Source organism: Oryzias latipes, chromosome 3 (genome assembly GCF_002234675.1).
Source record: "Oryzias latipes chromosome 3, ASM223467v1".
Lineage (NCBI taxonomy): Eukaryota > Metazoa > Chordata > Actinopteri > Beloniformes > Adrianichthyidae > Oryzias > Oryzias latipes.
Window position 1 is genome coordinate 30,951,729 of NC_019861.2, and position 24,490 is coordinate 30,976,218.

The following is a 24,490-nucleotide window of genomic DNA, read 5'->3' on the forward strand; positions in this document are numbered from 1 at the left end:
GGACAAGTAAATTACATTTATATGTTTTGTACCATAAAAGTGCATGAGCATGTGGCTTAGACCCACACTTTACACAGGTGACCGCACTGACTGACTTTATTTAAGCAGGACCTTGTAAAATATTAAACATTCCACCATTTTAATGTCATAATTGTCAATAATTTTAATTGAAAGCTCTTTTTCAAAAATTGCGTCAGCACTGTTAGAAAGCAGAGACGTTTGTACACAAAGCAAAAATGGAGAAGTCACAAGGCCAGCAAAAACAGATTTGAGAACTTAAAGCAGATTTTTATTTCTGCTTTAAAACCACGGATGAAACTGGAGCTTACGATGTTTCTGGTGAGACCGTTCTCTAAACTCTGGAATTAAAACAGAATGCTGACTGCTCAAATGCTGTCCAATGAAAAGTTACAGAGCAAGATCTAAGAGAAGACGTTCTAGTGTTCTTGTTTTTTTCGCCTTTTTTCTAAATACTTTTGACCAATAACTGTTTCTAAATTCACAAAGGGGAAATTAAATATTTAGCTAAATCCTAGCTCCAACTAGTGAGACTTTTATCTGCAAATTCCTTAACTCTGCTGATAACTGTGTCAAGTCAAAGCTGCTGCTGAAACAAACAAACAAAAAAATCATTTAAATTAAATGTAAAAATCAATCTATCTTTTGTCTAATAAAACACATCTATTTTCATGCACTATTGTCATGCACTATAAGTAATAAAAGTTTTTTTTTATCAAAATAAAAGCTTTTTTGGTGCTTTTTCATCATTTTCTATTTCTGTGTGTTTCAATATGTTGGAACCCAATAATGACCTTTTAAGAAACAGAATAAGGTTATCTTAATATTGCACTGCTACAGGGGTCAAATAAGGTGACTCAAAGCACTTTTGGAGGAGGATCCAAAACGAAGGAGACCAGGGTTAGTGGCAGAAACCACAACATTTAGGAAATGAACTGAAACAGGACAAAACCCATGGAAAAAACAAAAAGGGTGACAAAGCAGATGACCTGACACTGAGAAAACTGAAAACCAGACACTTACACCAAATCTACACTGATCTGTCTACAGTATATCTCTGTGGCGTTGGGGAGTCCATCTCACTAATGCCAGTTTGTTTACATTGTCTCCGTTGCATCTTTGGTCCAATTCCAATTCTGTGAAACTTCACTGAATTTGGCAATAAACACTTCTTGAATCTTGAATCTTGAGCTTGTAGATTTGATGTGAGAACTTGTGCAACAAATATCTGCATTTGTGTGTAAAAATCTTCTGCTGTAAAGTCTGACAAACAAAATAAGAACTGACAAATTCCCATTTGCATGTGTTCATTTAGAGTTATGTCAAATCTGTGATTACATCTGCTCAAATGTGCTTCTGCGTGAATCTGCTGGCGCAAATCATAAGTGTGCTACAACTGTGCTCTGATTTCTGAATCTTTTTTCTTTAGAAAGCATTTATAGTTCACTCTCTGTGTTAATACAAAAGGATTGAGATACTTTTTTATTTTTTTTTATTTTTTTATTTTTTTTTATTGAGATTGAGATACTTGCTGTCACATTTGAAAGTTTATCAGAAGAGTTATTGAGGCCGGAAGTACGAATCTGTGAAGCTCTTTCTACCTTTACCAAGTTCTCCGAGTCCTGCACTCTGATTGGTTGACTCCCCCCTTCTCTAACCTTCCCTCCCCACTAGTTCCAATATCGGACACAGATCAGTTTTGACACAAGTTTATCGCAAGGAATGAACCCGCACGGGTGCTGCTGGTCATTTGGGTTGCCCGTGAAGGGTCGTGTCAGAATTCAGAGCGCAGTTGTAGCGCACTTGTGATTTGTGCCAGCAGATTCACGCAGAAGCACATTTGAGCAGATGTAATCACAGATTTGACGTTGTAACTCTAAATGAACACATGCAAATGGGAATTTGTCAGTTCTGATTTTGTTTGTCAGACTTTACGGCAGAAGATTTTTACACAGATGCAGATTTATGGTGCACAAGTTTTCACCTCCTGTTTTACAAGTTCTCACATCAAATCCACAAGCTTGTCCATTTAGACACATTATTACCTTCATAATACTCACACAATTAAAATCTTCACGTGAGACCAAATGTGCAGAATTTGTAGCAAGAATTTATTCTGGAAGTTTAGGTTGTCTTGAACAGCCTCACCAAACTTTCATTTTAAAACTGCAGTGTTATAAATATTCTGAATAATGCATTTTTAATCATTTTATCAGTATTATAGCCATCAGTCAGCAAAGTCACAGCAAACAAGCGTTGACATTAGAGTTGCCTTTGGCTAGACCTTGGAGTCTAAACTTGCTTTGGACAGGCAAATAAATCACAGGTGTTGACAGTTCCCCAGACAACAAAGTATACTTGTCAGTCAAATGGTAAATTGATTTGGTGTGATGGTTCAGCACTTCCTGTGTTGTCGTTGGTGCCGCAGCTGTTCTATTGGGAAAACTGACCTTAAATCACATCTGAGGGCAAAACACGTGACTCGGGGAAATTTTTCAGAAATACTACAAAGGTTTTTGATAACTCAAATACTAATCTCAAACTTGGAGTTCTTCTGAATTCTTTTAGAAATATTTCATTATAGAGAGAAACCAAAGCACGATTTGGGAAAATGTTTTGTTTACTATAAAAGAAAGCAACCGAATTTTAACTGTATTAGTATTTTTACTTCCATATTTCTGCAAAAAAGAAGGTGTTTACTCTACCTGCTGTTACAGGCTTAAGATTTATTTTCAATCCTTCAAAAAGAATATGCTGTGTAAGAAACTGGTCTGCCAGCAAACACCTGAAACATGAAAAATGTGTTTATGTAATGTCACCCATCAAAGAATACATTTCTTCCAGCACGTCGGCATATTTCTGTCCTCTCATTTTGTTTGCACAATAACCTCAAGGCTGCAAAGACTTGGGTAAAAACCGCAGCAACTCTTGCTTCTTATTAATCTGCGTAACCCTTAATCCACCGAACAAAAATCTTTGCACTCTTCCTCCAATGACCTCAAAGTCTCTCTTTCAGCAACCCAGAATTTAATTTTCCCATCAGCAGTCATTTCAGGATTTTGCGCTAGATCATAACTCGTTGATGATATGCTTCAAAGTTAAAAATAAGCATGGGTCACTGATTTATCGAGTTGGTTGCTGATGTTTGCAGAGACATCTGCTGTGTTAGAAAGTTTGGCATTCTTGGCTGGCGTTCAAAAACACCTTTAATTTTCCTTTTAATGTTTGGGAGAAAGTATGTCTCTCATTAAGCTTGTGATCCTTGGGGATTCAGCGCTCATGATCACAAAGGAAAAAGGCATATTGCCAGAAAGGTTTCCTTAATCTCTCATCTGAGTCTCTCGATCACTGAGATATTACTGTGCTCCTCTAATGACTTTGTACTAATTAGAAAGGAAACAGGGCATGGAAGAGAAGGTGAAGGAGAAGGGCTGAGGACACAGAGGGACAGCAGAGCTGTGTCTAAAGGACACGAGGCGGCCATGTGTTCCCTCTGAGGGATAGCATATGACACGAGGACAAAACCAGTGACCCACACTTCTAATGCATTACACTCTGCCCAACCCTCACAAGACAATACTCCTGTCTGACCTGGTTTGAACATAGAGGATAGTCAGGAATATATTCATTTCAAAGCATTTGTCAGAGTTGTAAAAATATTAAAGCAGATGAAAGACTGCATTGTCATGCATTTAGGCGCCAATGAAGGTAACGTAGTGTCTCAGTCAGTTGGTTGGGTTTGCTGTTCTGCACAAAAACCCTAAGTTGTCAAATCTGTAAAATTTTGGGGGGGGAAAACCCCACTGAGACCAAAAGTAATTAATCATTTTATTGAGCCAAAAGCAAAAATCTATTTTAAAATCTGAGTTACTACTGCTCCACAACTGCTTTTGTTTTCAGCACTGGTGGGCTCAGACCAATAATCAAACTAATAAATCTGCAAGTGTACCCACTGAGCTGAACAAGATGTTGTTCGATTCTTTTGTGACATTAGGGAAAGGAAATGGCTAGGATATTTATTATCCATGTGGATTCGATATGTTGAGATTAGAGAGCGTGTGGTGATTTCATTAATGAGTTTTGTTGCACTGAGAGCTCACAGTGAGGGTCTCCATCGTCAACAATGCAGGAAAATGTAATTACTCTCAAAAGTAATTATTCATTGGTGTTGTTTGGAAGATGATTTGAGAAGATGGCGTTTGATGCCCTTGCCTGTAGCAATAAGGATTTAACACCAAAGTAAAGCATGCTTTTGTGCATTTTAAAACCAGCCCACGAACAGCCTGTTTGTGGAATATAACATTATTATGGCCCACAACAGTCGCTGATTGTGTTTTAGTTTTTGTTGTATGGACAACAGCCAATTGTTGTTTATGCTACAGTCAGATATACAACTGCCACTGCGGGATAGAGAGGCATCAGCAAGATCTTCAAGATTGGATGCCCCCGCCCGATTTTTTTGGAAATCATTGGCGTGGTCATGAATGTAGACAGCGGCCGTCAGTCAGGTAGTGATGCCGGAAGGAGTCGACATGTTTTTGAATCAAAACCGCGAAAAATAAAAGCACAACTCAAAAAGACGATTTCAGAAAAAAAATGCAACTCAAAAACACGATTTCAGAATGGCGAGAAAACAAATCAGCAACTAAGAAATATGATTGTGCTTTGGGTAATAGCTTTTGGTTGCAAATTATAGGTTTTTGTTCTCAATTTATGCATTTTGATTCACAGATTTGGGGTTTTGATGCGCGGTTTAACGGTTTTACACAATGCGGCCCCAACTGATGTCGGAAAATCGTCCAGTCGCTGTTTAATTTTTACCTTTTCTTAAAACTTCCACAGACACCGCATGGCATGTAATAATGCGACTGCTTTATTTATTATTTATATGATTACATATACAGCTACTTGCTATCAGATTTCAAATGTGGCTACCTGTAGAACTTGCCTAAAAGCTTATATTCAGGCCGCCGAGTGGTGGCCTTTTGGGATATGTGACTTAGGTTTCATTGGAAGAGGAAATGCATCATTTCTGTATGTGAACTGGATAAATTGTAAAATCTTTTTATTTAAATTATTAATTGTTTCCATTTCTACTATAAAATACTATTTTCACGTGGTACTGGGCAGCTGTTTAAAGCACATCCGAGCTTTTCCAACCACTTCTAACTTTGCAGAAGAACCAAGAGAGTCTCAAGCCACCGAAAAAAAATAATCGCTGACAGAGAGTCTGAAAACCTCAGGCAGTTTTTCCAGTTGATAAAGGAGGAGAACCGCAACTTTAAAGCAGAAGAGTAAGAAAATGTGTTATTGCATGTGATTACCGCAGTGATGGTGAAAGCACTCTTAGACATACCGCTCTGCTTTTAAATCACATTTGCTCTTAGATTTAGAGCACCAAGTCTTCTCCCAGAGTCCCGGAAATTTGGCTTCATTACATCCTTTCAAAAGCATGGGGATGTGTGTTTTGACCCCTCAAACTAATTGATCCATCACACTGATGTTTTCGTTTTCCCACCAAAGATTCCAACTTACATCATTATGAAACACATCCAACCTCTTCTGTTAAAATGATCCAAAACAAGTTTATTATGTACTGGAGTTCTCCCCTCCATCCTTATGCATTAGGCACAACTGCCCTCACGGCTGGATACAGCCCCAAAAAATGGGCAAAACTGTATGAGGCACAGGTGGTCTGCAAAAGATTTGGATTGTAGAGCACTAGGGCAGCCAGTTCAAGATTATTTTTTGCTGTGGGTGACAGGTCTTAGCAAACATTTAAACAACTCCTAAGTGTAGGTAAGGCTGAAGTAGGTAAGAGGTTTTTATTTTATATAAACCCCCTCCAAAGCCTGCGTACTGCATGAGGAGCCCTCTAGAGCTGTTCATGTGATAAGAGTGTGCTTCTTGCGTGCAGCCTGACTGTTTGAAATGAGGAAATTAGACAAACAGGTTGTAGTTTGTGTGGGCATCTAATATGGGTGTCTTCTGGGTACTTACCTAACACCTGCACATCCCTTGCGTGGCTATATGGAGCCAATGTGTGCACCTCACAACTGCCTAGAGAGCGGTGCAATACAACAGGATCAACCATACATCATAAGTGCGTGCAACTTGCATTGTCCTCACAAATATTTCAAAACACTCACATGCACGATAATCGTATTTTCCACTTTCATGACGTATCTTAAGGAGGCACAAGCCTCCAGGGAACTGTAAGACATACCTGCGCTCCCTTGAAGAGGCAGCCACACCTGTCTACGACCCTCCACGGGCAACCCAAATGACCAGCAGCACCCGTGCGGGTGCATGTGACTACAGCAAAACTAGCACCAAATTTTGACCACTGCATCAAATGAAGAACAGGGAACAGGAAATTTTACTGTTACACTTACCATAAAGCAAAGACTGGTCTTATCCGGATGTTGCACACATATTGTATTAACCTACATCATCAGCCTTGGATGGGTGTAAAAGGATGCTTACTCAAAATTTGTTCTTCAGCAGCTTTGCATTACTACAGCGCAGAAACTTTCGTATCTGTTGCAGCATCTTGTTGCCATTGGTGGGCTATATTATAAATTGTTTGTTACAAAATCCTGTAGAATATTCTTGGCTGTTTTTAGGGATCGGTTCTTTAGCACTGTTTTTACTTGACTTTTGGGGGCACCCCTGATATAAACAAATAGTCAGAGGATACACAAAAGAAATGTAACCCGCTAACATGTTGCATATTTTTGGGAGCTTTTTGGCTTTTAGGAGCAATGCATAGATTGACAGCTTATAATAAAATTTTCCGTTTAACACTACAGATTTAATTAAACATTTTCTTTAATTGCCTGTTTAAAACTGTATTGATGCAGGAGGCAGCATAAGTCTGACAACTACCACAGCAAGCACTTGGCCTGATGCTTATTATCCAGGACGGTAAGAGGACAAGTCCTTGTATGTCACCTCAGCTCTACATGTCTTTCCTCTCTGTGCATGCGTGTTGTGTTGGATTGGCTTCTGTGATATACATCACACAGAGTAACAAATGTGCTCGTCAACCCATCACCCCAGTCCCTCAGTGTCCTGTCTTTTCCCTGTATGTCTCTATCGCTGCATTCATAAAAGGTTGATGGGCTGGGCATGTGAGGTGGGTTGACCTAAGCCCCAGTCTATGCTCCATTATGTCCCTTTTTTCATCAAAGCATACATTTGTAATGGCTGAATATGTCAGTTCTCTGGCACTGAGCTTGTTTTTGTGTTTGAATAGGTTCAAAGATCTGCTCCTTTGTCTGCTTTTGAGTATCCTCATAAACTAGTCATGTGCGTTTTTTCACTTTCCATCTTTGGATGTATTTGTACATTTTTTCATAAATTGATTCTTTTATTAATTAGTTACGTTATCATAAGGCTTAGTTACTTTTAACACATTAACACTGGAGCTCTAGCTCTGGTCTTTTGACTACCATAATCCTTCAACTGTTTATGTAATTAATGTGATTCCGGCAGATCTGTAATGCAACGTTCACACCAGGCTCGGAAAGGTGCATTTGAATGATCACTTCCAATGAAAAGTCTACAGAAACGCATGTCACTGTGCGTTTTGGGCTTTCACGTTAAAAACTCTTGCGTTCACATGTCGCTACGCAAATTTTAAGTCCATTTTCAGGCTCTACGTACAGTAGTAATGTATTGGCAGCATCCTTTTCAAAACACAGAAGTGCCAACTGTTAGAAAACTGATCATGAAGGAGAAATTAATAATTGTGGTTTGTGCCTGGCCAGCCTTCTATGGCAACAAGCCTTTTATATATCCAAATAGAGCTTCAAAAGAAAAAGCCTGGAGCAAGAGTAGCAAGATTTTGCACCGTGTTGACATTTCGCACCAAGTCTCTTACTGCAAGGACATGTGCTAGTAATTGGTGGCGCTATTTCAATGTGAACACCATATGCTAAAAGTGCGTTCAAAAATCCACGTTCCGCGAATTCTTGTATGCGCACCACATGCCTGGCGTGAATGCAGCAATATGGCGAAAAGCCGACTTGCACTGGTATGCAACACTTTATGATCGTAATGCTCGTCAGAATCAGCCAATTCTCACGGATCACATGATCGGTTGAAGAGTTATGGTATTAAAGGGTTAAAGTAGCATAATGATTTGAAGCATCAACAACAGCCATAAGAATAAATGACAGTCTGATTGAAGTGTGCAATCCTTTGGGAAAGCCTTCAAATTATAGTCAACAATAATATTGGATGTTATACTGTATATGTGAATTAAAACTAAACACAAACATTTAGGCTATGCTCTGATTGACATCCTGAGATCTAAATTTGAATCATGACAGCCTCATCCCATCACTGCTGATATATAACTGTTCACTTACATACAAAGCATGACTTTAATTGAGATATTTAAGTTTATTTATTGTGGAGGAGTTTTGTTAAATTGTTGAATGTAATAATGTCATTTCAAATTTTGGGTGTCATGGAGAGGATTGTCTCAACATTTTTAATCCGCACAAAACTTTAACACTCACAATTATTCTATTTACCTCTCTACCATAAATAATAAAAACATTAGGATAATGTGGGTTTTTGCTGTTGAACCTATTGTGTGTGTGTTTTCCTGGAGACTAGCTTTTTGTGTTTTCTGGAGAATTTTACTAACAAAGGTACCATATATGTCGTGTTTTTTATGCTATTTTTCATTTTAGATGGCAGTGTTTCCATGGTCGTATCTCTCACTGTCTTAAAATTGTGAACAAAATTAAAATACAAGAATGGATTGTCAGGATGTTATTAAAAACACCCCCCCCACACACACACACACACACACACACATATACTCTCTAATTATGTTCACTGTTCATAACCCTTGGCGAGACATACTACACAATATAAAACTGTACAAGTCTGTGGACATTTACGTGATTTTTGTGGAATGTTCTGTTGCATTCAAGTGTCAAAACTGCAAGATTTATTTTTATAAAATTCAAATTGGGTGTCTTACATACGCACGCCATTAGCTGGGAGATTTAGCATAACTGTGCGAAGGGATATGTCAGCCTGACAATTGGCTTTTTCCAAAGCTTTATGCACAACATGCACAGCTCTCTGGGAAAACAAATCAGACTTTTTCCTGCCTCACAACAGAAACAGTAATGAATTGATTTTCAGGATGCCTACATGAAGTAATCCTGTTTGTGTAGCTTCGTGTGCTGATTCCTGCTGCAATTTTTAGACCCTTGAGACAAGTAAAATTAAATTTGAAGGAAAAGCCCGAATTAGAGGAAGCTGCTTAATTTTGAGCTAATACAATTTAAAGTGGGGATCTTTACCTGGAGCACACACCTGGAGCTCCACAATAAAAGAAGTGAGCTGATGTGCTCCTTCAGTGTACTTTTTTTTTAGTAATAGACTTTTTTTCTCACAGGTTTAGCTAAACCCAGAGTTGTTGTTTTTTTTCTTTCTCAGGTGTCATTTACATTAAAAGCGTATCTCTTTTTTTTGGCCTGGGTGGCGGGCTTGGTCGCCCGGGGGGTGGTTGTTCCCTGCCTGTTCCCGTGTGGCGTTGGGGGAATTCCGGCTGCCGCTGCTGCAGCGGCGGGGGTCTGGGTGTTTTCACATTCCACCATCCATTTTAGAAGAACATAAACACTCACCTGAGCACAGGTGTTAGCTCACCTTTGCACTAACAGTTTGCATGATTGAATGAATGAAAGATTTCACACTAGTTGTTTTAAAGGCATAAGTATGCGTTCGTGAACACTATCTGTTTTGTGTACATGTTGACATGTGAACATTTATTGCAGCTAGTAGGTGTGTTGATAATATTTGAGTGTGTGTGAACAGGCCCCGCCCTTTTTGTACTACATTTGAACTGTACCGTAACGATAAACAACCAGTAAACCTGTCTGCTCTATGCTGCTTCATGGTCTTACCCCCCCTCTCACTATCACCACCCCCCCCCCCCCCCTGACATCCCTCCCTCTTCTTCCCTTCTTTCCTTTTCCGTCCGGTCCAACACCAAAGATTTTCAATCATGGTTGAAATGAATAAAGTTTGGCCTCAATTACAAAAGGGGTTTGTTCAGTCACACCTTTGGTTTGTCTGAAGATTAATAACCCCTCTTGTTAAAGTAAAATATGTCCAACACAAGAGGCCCTCAGCTCTCATCTGCCTGCCTAGCTGTTGGACAGGACAAGTTAAAAAAAGAGAAAAAAAAAAAAGCGTATCTTCTTTAACATCTGTTGTTTTTTTGCAGCCATAAAGAGCAAAGAGGTTTTATCACGTGTGTGCACCAAGACAAAAAAAAACAACTATTAAGTTGTATTTTCTTCTGTCTTCTTAAACAGCAGGGGAGTTTTAACATTGTTACCCTTTCAAGAGGTGTTGTTGTGATTGAGCTGGGTTAGTGTGGCAGTGCAATTTTTAAAGGTGTAATGTTGCAAAACCAATTAGAGGTACTGTTTTCAAATGTCAACAGTCTTAACACAATTATTGAATACTTTGTGCTCCCGCAGCGTTTGATTTAAAAGCTTTACAGATCTTCATTCTTTCACGACAATGTGATTTAAAAAATATCTTCTTTAAGCTTCAAATTAGTACTTTTCCTAAATTTACATCTATTTTGACAACAATATTTGGTGAAATTCATCACAATGTTGGTTCTGGTCCGCTTTAGTCTTTGGTTTTCTTCTTAAAACAGGGTGACAAAGCAAACCAAAGCAGACAAAGGTTTGAAAAAAGTTAAGTAATAGCAACCTTTGGCCCCTAAAAGTGACCTGGGTTAGTCTGGCCCTAGGAGTCAATGAACAGAAGAACTAATCAAAACATTGACAAAAAAAGATAACCTGGCTTCCCTTTTTTCGCTCACCCATCTGTACATAGTGTTCCTGATGTTTACTCTGACAAATTACAATTTTTATGCATTGTCACAAAATTGCATTGCTAATTCAGATATACACAAATATGGATGTTTAACTTGCTGCCATGATCAAAATGTTTTTTGAAAAAAAAAATGGGAGGATTGTACCCATTGGTGTGGTTTCTCTGTTTGCCTTCAGTTTATTTTATTTATTTTTTTGGTCTTTTGTTCTCTTTTCATGTTTTGTGTTTTTTCTGCAGTCATAGTCTCACCTAGTGTCATTCGATAATAACTCAAAGCTTTTCTCTTTTAGATAAATAGAACCAAGTTTATTTAAAGTAATAGTTTTCAGCCCACATGTGTGTCCAGGTTGGCAAACAGTTTCCTGCCTGAGCCCTGTTTGCATTGGGGGGGGATCTCCATGCCGTCTGTCCTAAGTAGGATTGTCAGAGCCACACCTCTTCAAGTCTTCTATCCCAGAGGAGATTACCTAGGTTGCTCCTTTTCACATCATCTCGATCAGTGGTACTGCTCCCCTTTCGCACGCCTAAGGCAATTGTAAAAATGCGCCTTGTATTTGTGTGGTTTATAGACAATTGTACTATTCTTATTTTATTTTCCATTCTATCCTTCACCACTCCTGGTTTTATGGTTTTTGGGACAACTCAAATTTGCTCTCTAAGAGGGGGATGGGTGTTCTGTAAGACAATAATAAAAATGATTGTTCAAACATATTCTTGTTTCTATTTTTTCCCTTCCTCAGACTGTTGTCTAACAGCAATTCATCACATTGGGTCACAGAAAGCCAAACGAGATATGTCAAATTCCATTTCCAAAGGTAAACACTGTCATACCTAAGATTGTGTTATCCACCTAAAATTACCCTCCATCTTCAAAAAGCTGGCTTGTCATGTTTTCTATCTACAGCATCATCTCAGATTCCCAAAAAAATGTCTGTCCTTTTGGGGCTAAAGTCATTTTGTCTGATAGTTTTCATTCCAAAAACTAATGATCAAACAGTCTCCTAATCAAAAACCTTAATCTGCCCTTTATTCCTAACCAATCCCATTAACTTGAGCTTCCAACCAATTTGTTTAGAGTCAAGGGGCCACACTTTCACTTCCTCAAGTCTAATTTAAAACCAGAGTAGGAAGAGCCAGCGTGTATCAATGAGTGGCTTGTTAAATAAAAATCAAGTCATCCCCCGTTCGCAAAAGAATGTAAACCATCCCATCAAACAAAGTCATAGTCCGTTAAGAACTTAACATAAAAATAAAGTGTATTTATGCCCAAACTATTCTTTTTAACCTTAAGGGTAGATTTGATATCCAAGATAATTGGAACAGATGCATATTTTTTTATCTGGTGTCTTTTTGTATGTTAAATTAAATATGTGCTGAAATGGCACTTGGGCATTTGATTGGCAGATGATTACTAAGTTGTGAGCTTTAATAACTGTTTGTGCTTGAATAAATTAATAATTAATGATAATAATAATAATGAATAAAAAACAAGGAGAGATGAAAATTGGCTTCAGATAAGCCCAACATAAACTAATTGGTAGTGTAACGACAAATATTTACTCATTTCTCATATTTACAATCTGCTTAGAATACATTTATTACTCCATCCATCCTTTTTCTAATCCCTTTTGGGGTCGCTGGACTTTATCCCAGCTGCTGTGGGGCGAAGGCAGATTACACCCTAGACAGGTCTGCCACAGGACCACACAACTACACACACTCACATTTACACCTGCCAGAACTCTTAATATTTATTTCAATCTTTTTTTTCCCTGTTTTCAGCTTTTGCCATTCATCAACACTGCAACGCTTTTATTACCACAAGATATGAAGGGAGACAAGAATAGCTGTTCAGAGCGCCGTTGGAGAAAGTCTGGAATGTAACAATCTACACACTGATATAAACTACACACATCAAAAAAGGAAAATAATAAAAAGATTAGTTGTCCTGAAAATATCTGTCTAAAAACTGATGTCAAGCAGCTCTCCCCATGCTGTTCTGATTATTCTACCTTCCACTTGGCTTCCTTTCTGTGTGGCTGCTTGTGTTCGTGAGTTTCCTTCTTGTGATTTTTTTTATTTTTTATTTCATACGTCTATAAATATACAATGCCATTCTTTGCATTATAGAGAATTTGTGGATTTAGCAGAGAATTTAATTTCTTTTGAGGGCAGTTATGCCATCTCACTGTTCCACCTTAACATGGCATTGAAACAGACTGAGTCACCATTTGTAGAGCGGCTTTGTTGTTCTCAACCTCCACTTCAATGTGTTCCTTAATATAAAAAGTAGAAAGTGACTCATCTCCTCATAATCTTCTAAAGCTTTCCAAATTACATTACAAACAAGGTCAGAGCACTTTCGGAAATAATAAGATTTCGATAATCATTTTTAATCCCCCCCACCCCACCCCCTGCACCACCAGACAAATTGCGTTGTTGATTTATTTCCCATCAGTGCTATTTGGAGTAAACAGTTTGGTTTCCTCTCCGACTGCAGGGATTAATCACCCGTCCCCTCCCTCTGCCATAAGTCCTTGTTGCAGAGCTGATCTGGGATCTGTGACAAGGATGCACCAAACATTAGACATTGAAAATAAACTCAGAAACATATCCCACAATGCACTTTGCTCCAATTCATTTAAGTGTGACTTCAGGATTGGTCCCTTTGGGATCAATTAGTTTTCACTAAAGGTTCTGGGTTGGTGGGAGCAGCACGATGTCAAACAATGGTTTCACCTCTTATCAGCTAAATGTCTGCAACCCTTGGTTCCTGAGAGGGTAAACTGCTAGTGCGAACAAACGGAGGTGTAGATACACAAAAAAAACCTGCAGAGTTTTCAAACTCTGACTAATAACTCCTATGCTGCCTCATTTGAAAAGGGTTTTGTAAATATTCTTGGTTTTTTTTTCTGTTTTTTTTCCTCCAGGGCTGTTTGTCGAAAATGTTTTTAAAATGCTAATTTTCTTTCCAAAGTGTGACAATAAATACATCCAAACTGACTCCAAAGTTGTGTTCATCCCACACTCCACATCCACACACCAGAGGCAATAATTGTATTGGGATGTTGTCTAATAAAGATTATCGCTGCTGCAGAAATTGCCTTTAGCGCTGTGTTACTAACGTCAGCTTTGACGGTTCATGTGAAAGTTTTAAAATACGAGATCTTTTTTTTTTCTTTCAAGACAACGTGACAGAAATTCTTCTTTTATGCCAAAGAGAAAAGACCTGTTGTTATGGTTACGGGTTATAAATAGAGCAGGTGTGTAGGTGACGAGGGAACTGAGAGGATGAAAGGCGCAGATGACATCTGCCCCACAATCCAGTGCTGCAGATTTGCAAACCTAAAGTCAGAAATGAACACAACAAGGCAGCCTTGAGCAGACGAAAATAAAACCAATTGAATCCTTTCTGTGAATTCAGTGTCATTGTGTCTGTCTTCTGTGTCAAAACCCAATTGGAAATGGAAAAAAATATATATGGAAAAAGTAATGATGGATTTCTTATTACTAATTTTTTTAAGCTTACCCTTAAATTATAGCAAGTAGTCAGATAGGTTAGGAATAATTTTGGTCTGCTGGGACCTGAATTTCATGACTCTGTGAATTTTTGGGGCATTTGTCTCATACTCATTGTTCTTTGCCCCATTGCCCAACACCAAGGACTTTGGGATTCCCATAATTAGCTCAGTGATTTAATGAAGAGGCGCTCACTTGATGGCAGCAGCACTCGAGACATTGCCAGTGGCTCCGACTTCAAAGCTAGAGATATGGCTTGCCAGAAAAGGCTCGAGAAAAGCTGCAACAAGATAACAAGTCATGGCTTTCTTTTGATTTGTGACACGCCAGGGCACTCACTACAGTGTGTTCGTTTGCAGCCAGCAAGGGCATGTTAACTGTTTGATCAGTGTGGCATTGCACTTCTGGGCAATGAGTGTCCTCAGCAATACAGTCTTGTAATGATGCGAGTGGGAGGCCAGATAAGTTAGGCTGCGTAAAATTTGCTATCCTTTTTTATCCTGAGCCCATAAGTACGAGGATCACTTCCCATCATCTACTTTACAGTACGCTGCCTTCCAGAAACAAACTCTGTGTGAGTTTTGTGATCAAACCAAAAGGGAGGCGGATGTGCTTCAAAGTAATTTCCAACTGTCTCTGACAGCTTTGAACTACCAAAAAACTGTAGGTCCCAAGATAACATATATTGCATTTGAAATGTATAAATAAATATTAATGATGGCTGCTCTCTGTTTGTAGCTGTATGGTGCACAAACACACAGGTTAGTAAAGATTAGGATGGCTAGGTAAGTATTCAGAGTCGGCTACCTATGAAAATGAAAATGCTGACAAGTTTGCACCTTTGCCATAATGTAATAATAAATTAACTGCATTGGCTAGAATGAATTCCTAATTCAAAAAGCTTTGTGTTCATCCTATATGCTCACAAATAGAAATAGGTGGGTTCTTCTTTGTAGATCTCTTAAACTACAAAATACTAATTTTAAAGTTGCTTTTTGCACTTGTATATATGAATTATGATGTATTTTAAAAAACAAATGTCTAGCTTTTTTCTCAGATTTTAAAAATATAATTATTGAGTTTGATAAAATATCAACATTTCTTTTATTCCTTTTGTTTTAGATTGAAAATCTTTTTTTGTTTCCTAATATTCTGCTTCTGTGGATCTCTCAGCATTGCTCGTGTCAGACAGAAAAGTTAATGAGTATTCTGAACTTTGAAGGTAAAAAGGACTAAAATGCGATAACAGAATGCGATTTATGTGTCAGAGGTGTCCAGTTAAGTCAATATACAGACCTGCAAAGGTCTTGCAGCGTGTTTTAAGTTTCAGGTGCAACAGTCAAGTGGCAGCGCCTTTTGGGTGGCGCAAAAAAATTCTGAATATTTTGCAGACTAAAGTTTTCAGAGTTCAAAGATCTGAACTGTGGCGAAGAATTTTCATTGCGTCAACCACACAGGAATTTAGCTTTGGCCCATGAGGCACTGATAATAATAAAAGATAACAATAAAAAGATCCTCTAGAGTTGTTCTTGTTTTTTCATTCTGTGACTAATGTGGAACAGCAAGTCGTCAAACCGAGTCACAGACAAACGGAAGTACAGTTCAAAGCGGCCGTCATTCAGATGCAGCTCCTGCAGCAGATTATGAACCTAACCGTACTGGGAGAGTCTCTGGAATGGTCTTGTTGAATATGAGTCAGCATTTTATCTGTAGAAAAGACTTGATTATATGATTTCCTAACCAGCTGTTAACATATGCACCTATAAATAACCCCTTATACTCCAGGATGTTGCTTGTTTCAGACAATGTAAAGGTAGTGCGGCAGTCTGTTTCTACCTTAGCTGTTACCATTTCCAGCTGCACCAGTCAACATCAAAATACATGACAACAACCAGCAAGACAGCCAAGCATCGCAAAGTTTTGTTAGCAGTCGGAGCATGTTGCATGTCCCAAAGGGGCAATTTCTGAACCGGAAAAGGATCTGACATCTTCTCTCCAGAGATTCGTCTCAGCAACCAGTGTATATCCCCCACATATTCCAAAATGCCACTGCACTAAGCCCTAAATGTAAGTTTTTCAGCAAAATCGTCAGGAGGCCACGCCACAGTTGCTTTATTACATCCTGTGCAGTGGCCGCTGAGCTTTTAAGAAAGTGTTCAACTAAAACAGCGCCTGAATGATTTTCTAATATCGACCAGTGGCCACCTGGGCACATCTGGAGGTCGCGTGGTGGCAGTCCAGTGGCGGGCATGTGGCGGCCAAGGTCTCCAAGGTCCTCCGGTTTCAGACTGCCACCCCCTTGCCCCTGTGCTGCCGTCCCACTGTCCGATGGTTAGAAATCATACGCTAGTAACCTATGACTTGAAATGGGCCGGAGGTCCGTTGATGACCGGACGTAAATCTGGCGATCCCGGCCACCGCAGGTCCAAATGGGGTGACGGCATTGATGCTGCACATAAGTCTTCATGGCGTTAATAGCACCACAGCGACTTACAGACCTGTGTATTGACAAATTGGGGTTGATGCTTATATATTTTTAACTCTTGTGTTTTTTATCATTTTGTGCTTGTATTTGAAATAAATAAATAAATTGACTATATTATAATGTGTGCTCAAAATCTGAGTTGCAAATGACTAGTGGTACAGGATTGCCTGCTTTTTATATAGTCCTTGGCTACCGGGCAGCTAGTGCACTTGATATGGACAGATGATGGACGGAGGAATTTACACATCGTCCAAACAGAGCTGCTGCCAGCCAGTGATCCAGCTGCAACCGCCCAGCTCTTGCCCGATTTTGTAATGACGTCATCCCTGCTTGAATGACTGCCAGTGTCTGCATGAATGACCAAACCAACAATTAAAAAATAAATAAATAAATAAAAATAAAAACAATCGTCGGGCAGTAAATAATCTTGAAAAGATTCAGCCGATGCCACCCCGTTGCGCGGTGGCAGATGTACATTTATGTGGCCTTAGGATAAAATAGACCTAATATGCTTGTCCGTATATAACTCTGAAATACGTACTGTATTAATCGTCTAAAACTTTAAAAATATAAACATTAGTGGTTTTACTTTTAGCCAATCAAACTGTACAACCTTACAAACAAAATAAACAGAAGTTGAAAACAGAAGCAGCAAAAATGCTTCACATTAACTATAAATGCAGATAATAGGTCATATCCGTTGTCCATTTAACAGTACAAAATATTTTCTATCAAAAAATACCTCAAATCTGTCACCAAATTAGAATGACTGAAGTGTATTTTCTGCATAAATTATTTGGGTAAATTGCATTAATATGCTAATCTCGCTCTATATCTGTCAGAACAGGCAATTATATAGTGGTAATGGAATGTTACTGCAAACTGCATTACCAGTTGTCACAGCACACAGTTGAGAACAAAAGGCATCTCTGTGTGAATATATCCACCATTACCTTCTACCTCTAATCCCCCCTCCGCACATAAATGAGATTTATCATGTTTTTTTTTTTTTATCAACTCAGTTGCTCAACAAGATTAGACGTAAAATCAACTGAATACAAAAGCCCGGGCGCACTTCTCCTTCATCATCATTAATTTAGCAATCTGCACTGATGCATAAAATGATCTCAGACATTATCATTTAATTGCAAAGATTTGAACAGCGATCTAAAAGCCCCATGCAAGACACTTTACGGAAAAATTCATGTACTGACCCTTTATAAATTGTCATACATCGCAATAAAAGCGTGCAAAAACTGGTCAGCAATTATAGGAAATGTTTGACTTCTGTACTAGATCATACAAAGTTTTCTATTGATTATTGAGAAGGGTATGAATAACTGTTGACTTAACAGTTGTTTTTTCTAAGGTAAATAAGTTATAATTAATATGTTAATATTTTTACACAGTGCTGTCTCTTCTACTTAGTCTTATGTGCATTTTGCCTATTCCAGTTGCTGGTTAAAAAAAAATAACTCTAGGTCAAAATCTGCCACTAGTTTAAATAATTTAAGGTTTGACAAAAATTGACAAAGACCTCCCAAAAATTTGTAATGAGATTTCATATGTAGTTTAAAAAAAAAACTTTTAAACTAATTTTGTTTGGTTGTAGATATTAGTTTTAAAGTCCCATTCTGATCATCTTTTGATCCATTTAAAAAGCATTTCCAGTCGTCTTTTACATCCAATATTGACATTTTTGACAATCAAAAATGATAGCTGATAATATTCAGCTTTCAAAGATATGGCTTGACTATTCTGAAATGCAAATGAACACGCGAACAAGCATCCAAACAAAGCTGTGAAACTGTATAATGTGATCGTCCCTGACAGATGGCGTGACGCAGGTAAGATCTGGAACGGCACCTCTGTGAAAGACGCTGCAGCTGTCTGATCACCAGTGAATCTCAGAAACTGTTCTGCAAAAGGATGATCAGAATTTGGATTTACACTTTCTGTTAACTCTGCGAATAGTTCAAGCAACATTTTCTTGAAACAAACCTCAATGGCTGATTTGCTTTACTAACTACAAGTTTTTCTATTATATTTAAGGTGGAAAATGTCTGTTTTTGTTTGAATTACATTCACAGCACAGGTACTTTTTTAATAGATAAGTTAATTAGAAGGATTTTTTTAATAAAAGCTTTTTTCCATCAATTTTTTATCTAAAAAAAGAAGAAGAAAAATTAAGAACTTGAATAAAAATACATTTTAATTTTTTTTAAAAACATTCTACCTCAAATCCCATTATGTTGTGTTCTGATTGACAGTTAGCCGGGGTAAAGCTTCCAGATGCCTCTGTTCCCTCGTTCCTCCACTGTCAAACCTAGAGGACATTTGAGAGAGAGAAAAATGGCAGAACTGAGCAGGAGTTGCATAATAACTGAAATTATTTACCAGCTAAACATAAAAAAAGCTTTGAAGCAATCCAGTTTGGACAAATCCTGATTCAGTACATGTGCTGTCCCTAATCGTCTTCAATCGTAAACAGCTGTGCTGGGTTATGCATGTGACTGTTGCTTAAAATGCAGAGAGACAGGCCTCTGATCCTGATTTGGCTCTGCGTCCCATAACCTGATCCTCTTTCCTCGCCATCTGTTACAGTTATGTACATAACTTTTAAATATTTATTTATAAAGCTAAATGGCATCAGAAACTTTAATACCTTTTGAGCCTTAATCACAGAATGCATCTTTTGAGCCAAAACAAAATTGGATCTAAACAGTTGTGTACCCATGTATGAATACAAAGAAAAACAAATCTGCTTTAATTAATGCATTTATGCTTAATTTGGGATCAGCACATGAACAATAACACAAACCTTCCTTTAATTTTATTTTAGACTCTGTCAAAAACAATCACAATAGATCAATTTTGATCTATTGTAAAAGAGTACCCAGGGGTCTTTAAGTAATGATTATGACAGTTTTAGCCATAATCATAAAATGTGTTGTTTTCTATGACATAGTTGCTGCAGAGTGGCAGTAGTTCATTAGAAATTCATTACTGGTGCAACAAAAATGGCTACAAGTGGCTGCATCAGAATGGAGCGACGCAGCTACAGGCTTTTCTCAACAACCACATTTCTTGTCTGCTCCTGGTTCAAAATGACCTGAGCAAAGAAATAGTTTTCCTTATCTACATCCTCCATCATGAGTAAAATGCTACAAGAACATGTTAAAAACCCCAAACATGATTTTCATTGGAGTGGGTCTTTAAAGTCCTTATTGTTCAGATATATAAGGAATGAGTTGTAATTTACATTGTTGCAACTCATTTGTACAATTAATAAACCCTTAGAACCCAAAGTGGCTTTTATGGGTGAAGGAAGTTTTTTTTTAAATATATTTTAACATAAAAAATTCAATTTATTTAAAATATCTTGTTAAATATTAAGGCAGTTTTTTATTATTGGGGGGGGGGGGTCCATAGATACATGCGAGAAATAAAAGGTTATACCCTTTTCAAAGAGCTGACCAGTAACATTGTAGTTTAAGAGACTTTACTAAGACTTCAAGAGCCATAACTGTGATGGGAGTTGGAGTTCTATGTGTGACAACTACAACTTACTAACACTACTATAGGTTAATAAAAAAAATTGTTGTGCAAGATTTGTTAATCATCAGGAGGTTTGTGTCTGGAAATTTTTCAGAGCAACATCAAACAGAGAGTAAATAACTTTAATAAAAAAGAAAATATCTGAATCTGGGACATTATTTGAAAACCTTTAGAAAGCAAAAAGGGTCATCATGCTGCATGTGAGTCTGAATCTTATAAAGTTCAATTTAGTCAGATTGTGGAAAGACTGAGTTTTTTTTCCTCTTCACAGAATCACACAGGCCAGCAGAAAGGAAAGACTGAGATGGGTGTCTGGCACATTTTCATGGATCCAGGTGATACACTTCTCTTCTGCTACTTTTCTTTGTTATGGTTGTTCTCCATTGTGTTTTCAGGCCTGGAGGAGATGCAGTGCTGCGTTCACTTTTTACTTTCTAACAGAGGCAAGATATTAGGTTTAAACAGTGAAGATGACGCTTGCAAGGTATAGTTAGTTGTTAGTTTAAATAACTGCTGAACTTTTTTTTTATGCCTTCTTTCTTCAGTGGGTTATAACTAATATTTCTTCTACTTTTTTCTCTTTTGATGCAAATAGACCATAACAATCATTATATAGATACCCATTTACAGGTAATCCATTTTATATATTGTGACTTGACCCACTGAGTTTTTTTTCATCTATGATTAAAAGCAATTTACAACAAACCAAGCAAGTTTCCCACTGGTCTTGGACAGATTTTAAGGAGCAAAACTTTGGTCAAAGTGATCATTCTAAGCTGCAAAAATACAAACATGACACTTGTTTTTTCTAGGCACTTTGACATTTTTCCTCCAAAGATTTCAGCTCGTTTCAAAAATTGCAAAACCTTCACAGTTGCTTCTTAAACTTTCGTTTTCATGGAAACTAATTACAAAAGTTCTGAACTTGCAGGAAAGCGAGGATGAGACATTGTAACCTGCATATAGGTCAATCAAGAAGCCCAACAAATACTACAAAAAATGTTTTGAAGATGGTTTATGCTTTATGTTTTGAGCTTGATTCAAGGTGTTGATGAAAATCAGATGTCAGTGTTTTTTCACTGTAAGCACTATAAACATTTTGGCTTTTGTGCCAAAATTCAGTTTGCCTTCTTGCAAAAATGCAAGACTTAAGAAGATGTACTGCATGACTAACTGCTCAAAATTAATGTAGAAGTCAAAAATAGAGAATCGAGGGATTTCAATTGATTTTTTCTTGACACAGATCCTATCAAAGAAATATAACTTTGTGAGTTTTAATCCCACTCATCTTTTGATCAATTATAAAAGCCTTCTCTGTCTGTTAATACGATCATGCTATTTTTAGCCAAATTAAAAAAAAAACGGTCCTTTTTTTAAGACCCAGTTTCTGCAGAGTGGCGGGAGATTATTAGAAATTCACTTCTTCACTGACCAAAAATATAAACGCAACACTTTCGTTATTGCTCCCATTTTTTATGGTATGAACTAAAAGATATGAAACATTTTCCACATACACAAAATAACCAGTTGTCTGAAATATTGTTCACAAATCTGTCTAAATCTGTGATAGTGAGCACTTTCCTTTGCCAAGACAATCCATCCCACCTCGCAGGTGTGCCATATCAAGATGCTGATTAGACAGCATGATTATTGCACAGGTGTGCCTTAGACTGGCCACAAGAAAAGGCCACTCTGAAATCTTCAGTTTTGTTTTATTGAGGGGGTCAGGAGACTCAAACAACCAGTCAGTATCTGGTGTGACCACCATTTGCCTCGTGAAGTGTGACACATCTCCTTCGCATAGAGTTGATCAGGTTGTCTATTGTGGCCTGTGGAATGTTGGTCCACTCTTCTTCAATGGCTGTGCGAAGTTGCTGGATATTGGCAGGAACTGGAGCACGCTGTCGTATACGCCGGTCCAGAGCATCCCAAAGATGCTCAATGGGTGACATGTCCGGTGAGTATGCTGGCCATGCAAGAACTGGGATGTTTACGGAAACGCCTTTGGAGACGGCTTATGGTGGAGAAATGCACATTCAATTCCCTAGCAACAGCTCTGGTGGACATTCCTGCTATCAGCATGCCAATTGCACGCTCCCTCAAAACTTGCGACATCTGTGGCATTGTGCTGTGTGATACAACTGAAGATTTCAGAGTGGCCTTTTCTTGTGGCCAGTCTAAGGCACACCTGTGCAATAATCATGCTGTCTCATCAGCATCTTGATATGGCACAACTGTGAGGTGGGATGGATTGTCTTGGCAAAGGAGAAGTGCTCACTATCTTTTTACACACTACTGCCCTCGTTTATTTAATTTATTTATTTATTTTTGTTGCAGATGTAGTTCTGGTTGCTCTTTTTCTCTTATAAAGGTCTGCAGGATTGATTTGTGACGCTCCTGCAACCCATCTTTTCTCAACCCCACTGCTTTTGAGATGCAACTTCCCATTTAAAACCTGGCAGTCCATCAGCGTCGACTGCTTCAAGCCCGACAGCTCTCCCCTTTTCCAGGACCAGAATGACAGACTTCCCCTGCCTTCAGCACAAATTCTCTCCTGTTGTGATCAGTACAACTATTTTAACTGTGGAAGCTTGGTAGCGGCTTTTTTCTGTGATCATAACATTATAATTTTTTTTTCCATACACCTGTCTGTCATATGCAATCAGCCCTCCTGAAATCTTCCCTGTAGTTACAGTAAAGCACTTGTGAGTTGCGTCACTTACGCCATCAAGGTACACACAGAGGTGAGGTTTTTGTGGGTAATGTTCTCTCAGATATTGCACCACTACAGCTCAAATGGGCTTCAAAAGGTAACATTTCCATTTAAGTTTTGTCGAAAATCAAACAACTTTGGACATCCTAAAAAATAAAAGGAAAATGTGTAGTTTTTTTGCTTTTAGAGAATTAGACAATTACATTACAGGTAATTACTTTAGCACTGCTTGTCTCACAGCAGAGGCAGTCATGCACACAATGAGAAGTCCAATTTGGCTCCAAGGCTTTGGTACTGGCCACCGACTGTGAGTGAAGCCACTGCAATTAATTTACCGGAAGAAGAATAAAGCTGCAGAGTCTGCTTTTTAATCAAATTGCATTTAAAATAGCAATGAGCATAATTTTCTATTGCTGCTGAACCAAATTCAGTCATAATTGTTCAGTCATTAAATATCGGACCAACTTTTGAACACTAAGCAATTAAGCAAACTCATGGTTTGCTGTTTTCTTCAGCTCGCTGCTTAGAGTTTATCTGTTTTTATCTCTGAAAACTCTAAACAATTATATAAGTTATTCTTTCAAACGTCTTACACCATATTTTGTCTTTTTAAATTCCTAATACAAATTTGTCCTATCAGAAATACTCAGGTAATTGGTGGGAAAGAAATAAAACTTAATACAAGAACTTTAAGCTGATATACTGTAGTAGGGATGTTGTTCACCTTTTAGCATATCCCTTCAGGGGTCACATCAACAAACCAGCTGTCACTGATTCACACCAGTGGTTTGGCAGAGATTTTTATGGCTTATGCTCTTCCTGACACAATTTTATCTGAGGACCGGAACAGGGGGAACCAGACTTAGGCCCTCTTGTAGCTACGTAGTCAGTATGTTGAAGGGCTCTGCCCAAAGACCCACACTGGATAGAGCTCATTGTTTCAAATGTCCTGGGAATTAAACCCTGGTTTTCTGCGTGTCAGTCCCACACTAAATCAACAGATAAAGTTGGAAAATTATGAAAAAGCTTTACAGGAATAAGGGATCTGTGTTGTGAGCACAACATACTGTATGATAAGCTTTTTTTCACAGCATTGCAAACAATACCTGAATACATTAAAATGAGACTCTTTTAACCATAAAGAACAAAGCAGTCTAAAAGACACCCCCCCAAAAAAAGACCCAAAACTATAGGTTTTTATATTTGAAGCTCTTATGATAAAAGGTGTTTACTTATGTAGGATTTTATGACCTTCTTAGGCCCAAGGCGCTTTTCAGTCAAAGTCCCATTCACCTACACATTCACATACTGATCCC

At 38.2% G+C, this 24,490-nt stretch overlaps 1 long non-coding RNA gene across 2 annotated transcripts in view; it reads right to left on the bottom strand.

Moving 5' to 3' along the window:
- LOC110013896 overlaps nucleotides 1-19,467 on the bottom strand; it is a 40,090-nt gene extending 20,623 nt beyond the window's left edge. For both annotated transcript variants that reach the window (XR_002289040.1, XR_002289039.1), the window contains exon 1: nucleotides 19,140-19,467. This is a non-coding gene — a long non-coding RNA (uncharacterized LOC110013896). The remainder of the gene's footprint in view (nucleotides 1-19,139) is intronic.
- Nucleotides 19,468-24,490: the final 5,023 nt, after the last annotated feature.